At 46.4% G+C, this 8468-nt stretch overlaps 1 non-coding gene across 1 annotated transcript; it reads right to left on the bottom strand.

The window, feature by feature from the left end:
- Positions 1-3581: 3581 nt before the first annotated feature.
- Positions 3582-3653, bottom strand: TRNAC-GCA (transfer RNA cysteine (anticodon GCA)). Its single transcript has one exon. It is a non-coding gene; the product is annotated as a tRNA-Cys (tRNA).
- Positions 3654-8468: the final 4815 nt, after the last annotated feature.

The following is an 8468-nucleotide window of genomic DNA, read 5'->3' as shown; positions in this document are numbered from 1 at the left end:
AATGACTTAGCATGCATACTCAAGTTCCAAAATAGTTTTCTAGCCACTTAGAATCATTGGATTTTGGGGTCAAGGTTAGCAGGGGAGTGTGTCCTTCCTCAAAACAAAGCTCACATGCCCTCATTAGTTCTACTAAGTCAGGATTTCTGGGGCTAATCTGTATTTCAAAAATTTTTAATTTTATTTTTGATTGAAGTAGAGTTGTTGTACAATACGATATATTACAGGTGTACAGTGTAGTGATTCACAATTTTTAAAGTCATACTCCATTTACGGTTATTATAAAATATTGGTTATATTCCCTGTGTTGTACAATATCTCTTTGTAGCTTCTTTTATAACCGAATAGTTTGTACCTCTTAATCCCCTACCCTACATTGCCCCGTCCTGCTAATCTGTATTTTTAATAATGTCCCTAAGTAATTCCAGTGCAGTCAAGCGGGGTACCTTGTGATTCAGTGTGTCCTCCATAATGTAAATTTTAAAGAAGAGGAACTCATTAAGAAGTGAAACACACACAGATCATCAAAGACAGAACTATGAGGAGCCTGGTGGGCTACAGTTCATGGGATCGCAAACAGTCGGACATGACTGAAGCGACTACACATATACACCATGATCTGTGTCAGAGAACACAAGGGACCTGAGAAAGCTGACAAGGACCATGGAAGAGTGGTGATGATGGTGATGGTGGTGAAAAACGCTAAATAGGCTCATTTATCTGTATCTGCTAATAAAGCAAGCTGCCAGCAGGGGGCACCCAGATTTGAACCAGGGACCTCTTGATCTGCAGTTCTACCCCTGAGCTATACCCCCTTACCTAAATGAAGGTCCTCCTTAGCTTATTTCACCTGTGTTGCCACACCAACCAGTTCCATAGTGTGCTATAAACTTTGTTCATTCCCAATCAGACTGTGGACATTGGCGGACCCACCACAAACTGAGTAGAGACTGACTTCTGTCTATGAGTTCATCTTTTTTCCATTCCCCAGAGACCCCACACTGTCTAATCAACACTTTTCCACCCTCTAGCCACAAACCAAATTTCTTCAGAAACTGAAGTCTCATCCTCTCTCCTCACTCAGAACCTGGTCAGCACTGTAGTGGGGGACAGAAAACTGTAAGAACCATAGTTGTATCAGTCAGTGATGCCCACAGTAATGCTTCAAGACAAATAATCCCAGGATTCTGATTCATGCAACAATAAGCATTTATTTTCATGTTCATAGGGCAGCAGCACAGATGCCAAACAATGATGGATCTCAGCTGGACTTTACCTGGTGGCCCCGCTTCAAGCTGTGGGTCCATCTGTGCTCGGTTTCTGTGAACTGGGCTCGGGTTTGTTCCCTGTCTGTTCATTCCAGAGTCCCAGTTGGAGGAATAGCAGCTAGCAGGGGAAGCTTTCTCTTGGAAATGGCAAAAATGCAAAAAGTCAAGTCTGACGACGCAAGCAGATCACAAGCCTCTGTTTGTATCACATATGCTAACATCCCATCAGTCAAAACAAGTCACAGGACCAAGCCCTAAAGCAAGTGCAGGGAAACATACCTCCTTCTAATGGGAGGATCTGAAAAGCTTTGTGGCAAAGGGCACAAGACAGAAAAAGTGAACAAGGTGGGGGAAAAGTTTAATCTACCATGATCTGCCCTCTCGGTCATAATTACTTACAGCTCTACCACATGCAAAATATACTCAGCTTTATCCCAAGTCCTCAAAGTCTCATTCAATCAGACAAAGTTCAGGATCTACGTTAGGTCCAGGTGAGGCACCTGGAAACCTATGACAAGTTATCCACCCCTCACATAGCCCGAATCCAGTGACAGAACACTGCAGACGCACAGTAGTGGATCACTTGCAGTAGACTTACTGCAATAAACATTATTTTCACAGGCTGGACAAGACAGGAAGCAGGTATGAGTATGCAGAAGAAACCACCACATGCCCTTCTACCTTTGGGTACAGCCACAGCCTCCTCCGAGACACCGATTTCAGTACTGGTTGGTCTTATTCACAAAAATGCTGCATAACAAGCCGCCCCCAACCAGTAACACACAACAATAAGCATTTACTGTCGCCTCCATGGGTTTGCAGGAATCAGCTGGTCTAGGCTGGGCTGGGCTGGGTGAGTGGGCTTCAAGCTCTGGGCCAGCTGGCCTTGGTGCCTCTCAGTGAGCTGGGCTCAGGGTTGGGTCTTGTGTGCTCATTCAGGGGCCCAGCCGAAGGAGAGAAGCTTACAGGGTAAGCCCGGCTCAGGGTAAGGGCGGAAGTGCCAGAGGGCAAACCCAACCTTGCAAGTAGATCTCGGGGCGCTGCGTGCATCATATCTACCCACATCCTGTTGGCCAAAACAAGTCACATGGTGTGCCAGTTATCAGGACTCTCAGCTCCAAATTCACCCTTCCATACCTGCGGTGGGATAACGGACTGGGTTCTTTGTCTCTCCTTTAAGTGAGCACAATATTAACAGTTGTCAGTAGAAGGTGCAGGGGGGACACTGCAGGAGAAAGCGGTCCCCTGCCTAGTTCCTCCTGCAGGTGTTTGCCCCTGGCCCTCCTGTTGCAAGTTGGGCAGTGGTGTGGGTGTGTAAGGACACTTGGTGATGCTCTGCCCCAGGTACACACCCAGAGGACGAATCACTTGGTGACCCTGCAGCCCCAGCTGAGCGGATGACCACTCCTGTACCTGTCAGCAGCCACCCCCCAACCCCACCATGCACCTGCCTGCCAGTCTCAACTTGCCTCTGCCCAGAAGTCTGATTTCACATCCTCCCAGTGTGGACACTGCACAGTTCAGGCCTCACACCTCAACACGGCTTACCTGTGTCCCCCAAGGCTGCTTCCTGCTTGCCTGGAAACCATGAGCTGGTCTGGCTGGGGCAACGTGGTTAGCGGGCTATAACCCCACCTTCCTCGATGAGGTCTGAATCCGATCTTTGGTGAAGGGTTCCCCTTCCAAATTCGCCCTTGACTGGGCCCTTCACCCCAGGGATATCTTTAGGGTTTTCTTTGTACCTTTATGGGGCTTCCCTGGTGCCTCAGACGGTAAAGTGTCTGCCCTCAATGTGGGAGACCCAGGTTTGATCTCTGGGTCAGGAAGATCCCCTGGAGAAGGAAATGGCAGTCCACTCCAGGACACTTGCCTGGAAAATCCCATGGTCAGACACAACTGAGCAACTTCACTTTCACTTTCTTTCACTTTTGCACCTTTATAGTTATTCCCTCTTCATAGCACAATCGTTGTTTAGCACAATCGTTCTTAGCACAATCATTCTTTATTTTAAACGTCCCTGTTTAAATTACTGTGTAGTTTCTGTCTCCTGATTGGCCTAGACTGATAACTGCAGCAGAGCCCAGCGCAAAGGGACGCAGAGGACACGGGCTTCTGCAGCAAAGACAGGTCACAAAACAACAGGGGTAAAAACGACGATAGAGGTGAATTACAGCCAATAGCTCAGTCTACCTCACTTCTCTCTGACACAGGAGAGAAGGCACTTGGAAAGACAACAAGTTCTGGGGAAGAGCGGTGGCGGAGTTATGACAAATCTGTTGTCAGGGAAGCCATTTGGCAATAAAGGAAGTTGCCAGGGGGCACCCGGATTTGAACCGGGGACCTCTTGATCTGCAGTCAAATGCTCTACCCCTGAGCTATACCCCCTTGCTCCACAATGGTTTCTCAATACCCTACTTCAAGTGTGTTACCACACCCAAGCATTCCATAGCTACTGTAAATTCTATTCATTCCTCACCGCCTCTGAAACTGGCGAAGCCACCACAAACTGACTGGAGTCCATTCTCGGGCCATGAGTTCACCTTTGCAGCCCCCGAGGCCCCGCCCTTGTCCAAGAGGTACCTATTCATTCTAGTTGCCACCAGCACTGCCGGCAGCGGGGAGGGAGGCACCATGTTTGAGAACTAGGGCTTTTAGGGTTGAGACCCCGCCCCCTCAGCGTTCTTCCTCCCTTTCCTCCTCCCCCAGCTCCTCTGACCCCGCCCCCCGCTCTGCGCCAGCCTCCTTGCCTCAGCCTCCTTCCTTCCCTGACCCTCCATGGCACACTCAGCCCTCCCGGCCTGGTCCCCGCCTGAGGCGGTGTCCTAGGGGCTGAACCCAGGGGAGACTCGAGGAGAGGTGGCGCCAAGATCCTTCGGGGAGCACAATCGGGGAACCTAAGACCAGGCGTTCAGTTCAGTTGCTCAGTCGTGTCTGACTATTTGTGATCCCATGGACTGCAGCACTCCAGGCTTCCCTGTCCATCACCATCTCCCAGAGGTTGCTCAAACTCGTCCATCGAGTCAGTGATGCCATCCAACCATCTCATCTTCTGTCGTCCCCTTCTCCTCATGCCTTCAATCTTTCCCAGCATCAGGGTCTTTTCCAATGAGTCAGTTCTTCACACCAGGTAGCCAAAGTATCAGAGTCTCAGCTTCAGCATCAGTTCTCCCAATGAATGTTCAGGACTTTATTTCCTTTAAGATTGACTGGTTGGATCTCCTTACAATCCAAGGGACTCTCAAGCGTCTTCTCCAACACCACAGTTCAAAAGCATCAATTCTTCAGTGCTCAGCCTTCTTTATGGTCCAACTGTCACATCCATACATGACTACTGGAAAAACCATAGCTTTGACTAGATGGACCTTTGCTGGCAAAGTAATGTCTCTGCTTTTTAAATATGCTGTCTAGGTTGGTCATAGCTTTTCTTTCAAGAAGCAAGCGTCTTTCAATTTCATGACCAGATACGTAAAGGCGGTTATCTGGGGGCCTACAGGCTGGGACCAAGGGGCGCTGCTATGTGGTCAGAGCTCTTTCCTTCTGGCCTGCGGTGGGAGATCCTGGGTCCTGTGTGTGCCTGTCCCCTTGCAGACTTCCAGACACCCCGTATCAGGTCCAAACAGAGGAATATTATTCAGTGCTGAAAAATAACTAGCTATCAAGCCACAAAAAGGCATGGAGGAACATTACATTCATATTGCTAAGTGAAAGAGGCCAGTTTGAAAAGGCCATATAGTGTACACTTCCGACTAGATGACATTCTGGAAAAGGCAAAACTGTAAAGACAGCAAACAGATCAGTGGTTGCCTGGGATTTAGGGTGGGAGAGTGGGATGAATAGGTACAGCAGGGGAATTTTTAGGGCAGTGAAACTATTCTGAAGGATATTGTAATTGTGGGTACATGACATTATGCATTTGTCAAAACCCACAAAACCATATGATACCAAGCATGGACCTTAATGTTAACCATGGACATTGGTTAATATGAATGCATCAACATTCATTTGTTATTTTTAATAAAGGTCACACTAAATCAAATCCCTTACCATTATAAAATGGAAGTGACAGATTGAAGGAATTAGATCTGATAGAAAGAGTGCCTGAAAAACTATGGATGGAGGTTCATAACATTGTACAGGAGACTGGGACCAAAACCATCCCCAAGGAAAAGAAATGCAAAACGGCAAAATGGTTGTCTGAGGAAGCCTTACAAATATCTGAGAAAAGAAGAGAAGTGAAAGGCAAAGGAGAAAAGGAAAGATATATCCATCCACTGCAGAGTTCCAAAGAATAGCAAGGAGAGATAAGAAACCCTTCTTAAGTGATCAGTGCAAAGAAATAGAGGAAAACAATAGAATGGGAAAGACTAGATATTTCTTCAAGAAAATTAGAGATACCAAGGGAACATTTCATGCAAAGATGGGCACAATAAAGGACAGAAATGGAATGGACTTAACAGAAGCAGAAGATATTAAGAAGAGGTGGCAGGAATACGGAAGAGCTATACAAAAAAGATCTTCATGACCCAGATAACCACAATAGTGTGATCACTCATCTAGAGCCAGACATCCTGGAGTGGGAAGTCAAGTGGGCCTTAGAAAGCATCATTAGAAACAAAGCTAGAGTATGTGATGGAATTCCAGCTGAGCTATTTCAAATCCTAAAAGATGATGCTGTGAAAGTGCTGCACTCAATGTGCCAGCAAATTTGGAAAACTCAGCAGGACTTTTCATTCCAAAGTCTCACAGGACTTTTCATTCCAATCCCAAAAAAGGCAATGCCAAAGAATGTTCAAACTACTGCACAATTGCACTCCTTTCACACATTAGCAAAGTAATGCTCAAAATTCTCCAAGATAGACTTCAATAGTAAATGAACCAAGAACTTCCAGAGGTTCAAGCTGGATTTAGAAAAGGCAGAGAAACCAGAGATCAAATTGCCAACATCTGCTGGATCATAGAAAAAGCAAGAGAATTCCAGAAAAACATCTACCTCTGCTTCATTGATTATGCTAAAGCATTTAACTGTGTGCATCACAACAAACTGTAGAAAATTCTTAAAGAGTTGGGAATACCAGACCACCTTACCTGTCTTCCGAGAAACCTATATGCAGGTCAAAAGCAACAGTTAGAATCACATATGGAACAATGGACTGGGTCCAAATTGAGAAAGGCGTAAGTCAAGGCTGTATATTGTCACCCTGCTTATTCGACTTCTATGCAGAGTACATCATGTGAAATGCCAGGCAGGATGAGATACAAGCTGGAATCAAGATTTCTGGGAGAAATATCAATAACCTCAGATACACAGATCACACCACCCATATGGCATAAAGTGAAGAGGAACTAAAGAGCCTCTTGATGAGGGTGAAAGAGAAGAGTGAAGAAGCTGGCTTAAAACTCAACTTTCAAAAAACTAAGATCTTGGCATCCAGTCCCATCACTTCATGGCAAATAGATGGGGAAACAATGGAAACAGTGACAGACTTTATTTCACTGGGCTCCAAAATCACTGCAGCTGGTAACTGAAGTCATGAAATTAAAAGACTCTTGCTCCTTGGAAGAAAAGCTATGACCAACCAAGACAGCATATTAAGAAGAGACATTACTTCGCCAACAAAGGTCCATCTAGTCAAAGCTATTGTTTTTCCAGTAGTCACGTATAGATGTGAGAGTTGAACCATAAAGAAGGCTGACCACAGAAGAATTGATGCTTTTGAACTGTGGTATTGGAGAAGACTCTTGAGAGTCCCCTGGACTGCAAGAAGATCAAACCAGTCAATTCTAGAGGAAATCAGTCCCGAACATTCATTGGAAGGACTGATGGTGAAGCTGAAACTCTAATACTTTGGCCACCTGATGTGAAGAACTGACTCATTGGAAAAGACCCTGATGCTGGGAAATACTGAAGGCAGGAGGAGAAGGTGATGACAGAGGATGAGATGTTTGGATGGTATCACCGACTCAATGGACATGAGTTTGAGCAAGCTCCGGGAGATGATGATGGACAGGGAAGCCTGGCGTGCTGCAGTCTATGGGATTGCAAAGAGTCAGACGTGACTGGACGACTGGACAACAACAACACTAATATAAAATTTAATAATGGGGCAGCTGGGAGGGGGCAGCTGAGGTGAGGGGATGGGGAGGAGCTCTCTGTACTTTCTGCTCAGTTTTTCTTTAAAATTAAAACTACTCTGAAAAATAAAGTCTATTAATTTTTTAAAGTGACAGCAGTAAGGTTACTTGGATTATGAATCAGAGACCTCGTGATCTGTGTTTAAATGATCTGTGAGCCATTATTATCTAAAAAGCACCTTTCCACCCACAGCACAGCCAGTCACCCAGGTGGTTGTGGCTTCCAGAACCTGGGGGTCTGCCCCCTGGCAGAAGCACGACTTTCCCACCAGGTCTGCCCTCTCCCTCCTTGCTCCTGGCCCTGTCGAGGGCACTGGCTTTGATAATCATATTTGCGTGCTAAGTCACTTCAGTTGTGTCTGACTCTTTGCGACCCCATGGACTGTAGCCTGCCAGGCTCCTCTGTCCATGGGATTCTCCAAGCACGAATACTGGAGTGGGGCTGCCATGCCCTCCTCCAGGGGATCTTTCCGTCCCAGGGGTTGAACCTTCGTCTCTTAGTCTCCTGCATTGGCAGGCAGGTTCTTTTATCACTTGCACCATCTGGGAAGCCCGTGTTCAGGCAAAATGCGCTTGAGAATCATCCAGTATCATCTCTCCCCCAAATGTGTCTGATCGGGTAGATAGTGCTGGTCGGGTAGGAAGAGCAGAGAACATGTTGTTTTTCAAATAAAAGTATTCAGATTCGTCCCCAGAGTCTGTGGGGCACAGCTGCTAATTCAGTTGGCTCCTTGGACCTTCCTAACTCACTTGAAAAGAGAAATAGTAATATAAACAGCAATTGGAAGAGGTGACCAAACACACACAGCTCTTAGGGTCAAGACAAAGCCTCTAACGCTGGATGAGGAAAACTTCCAACCATTTCCTGAGTCAGAAGATGACCTTTCCTACCTTTCCTCTCCTCTCCTTACTCCTTCCATGTTATGTTTGCTAAGCCCCCCTAGAGGAAAGTAGCCTAATTTAAAAAGCCTCCCAACAAGCGGGGTTGGGTGGAGGTGAAGGTTGGTGGTACTGAGATCTAATCTACAGTGACCACGTGTGTGGTCTCCAGATAGAAAGAAAATCAGC

Source organism: Bos grunniens, chromosome 4 (assembly GCF_055505025.1).
Source record: "Bos grunniens cultivar Pamir isolate PY7600 chromosome 4, Bosgru_T2T1.0, whole genome shotgun sequence".
In the NCBI taxonomy this organism is placed as follows: domain Eukaryota; kingdom Metazoa; phylum Chordata; class Mammalia; order Artiodactyla; family Bovidae; genus Bos; species Bos grunniens.
Note: the sequence above shows the minus strand (reverse complement) of the source record. Positions and strands in the feature narration are given on the sequence as shown.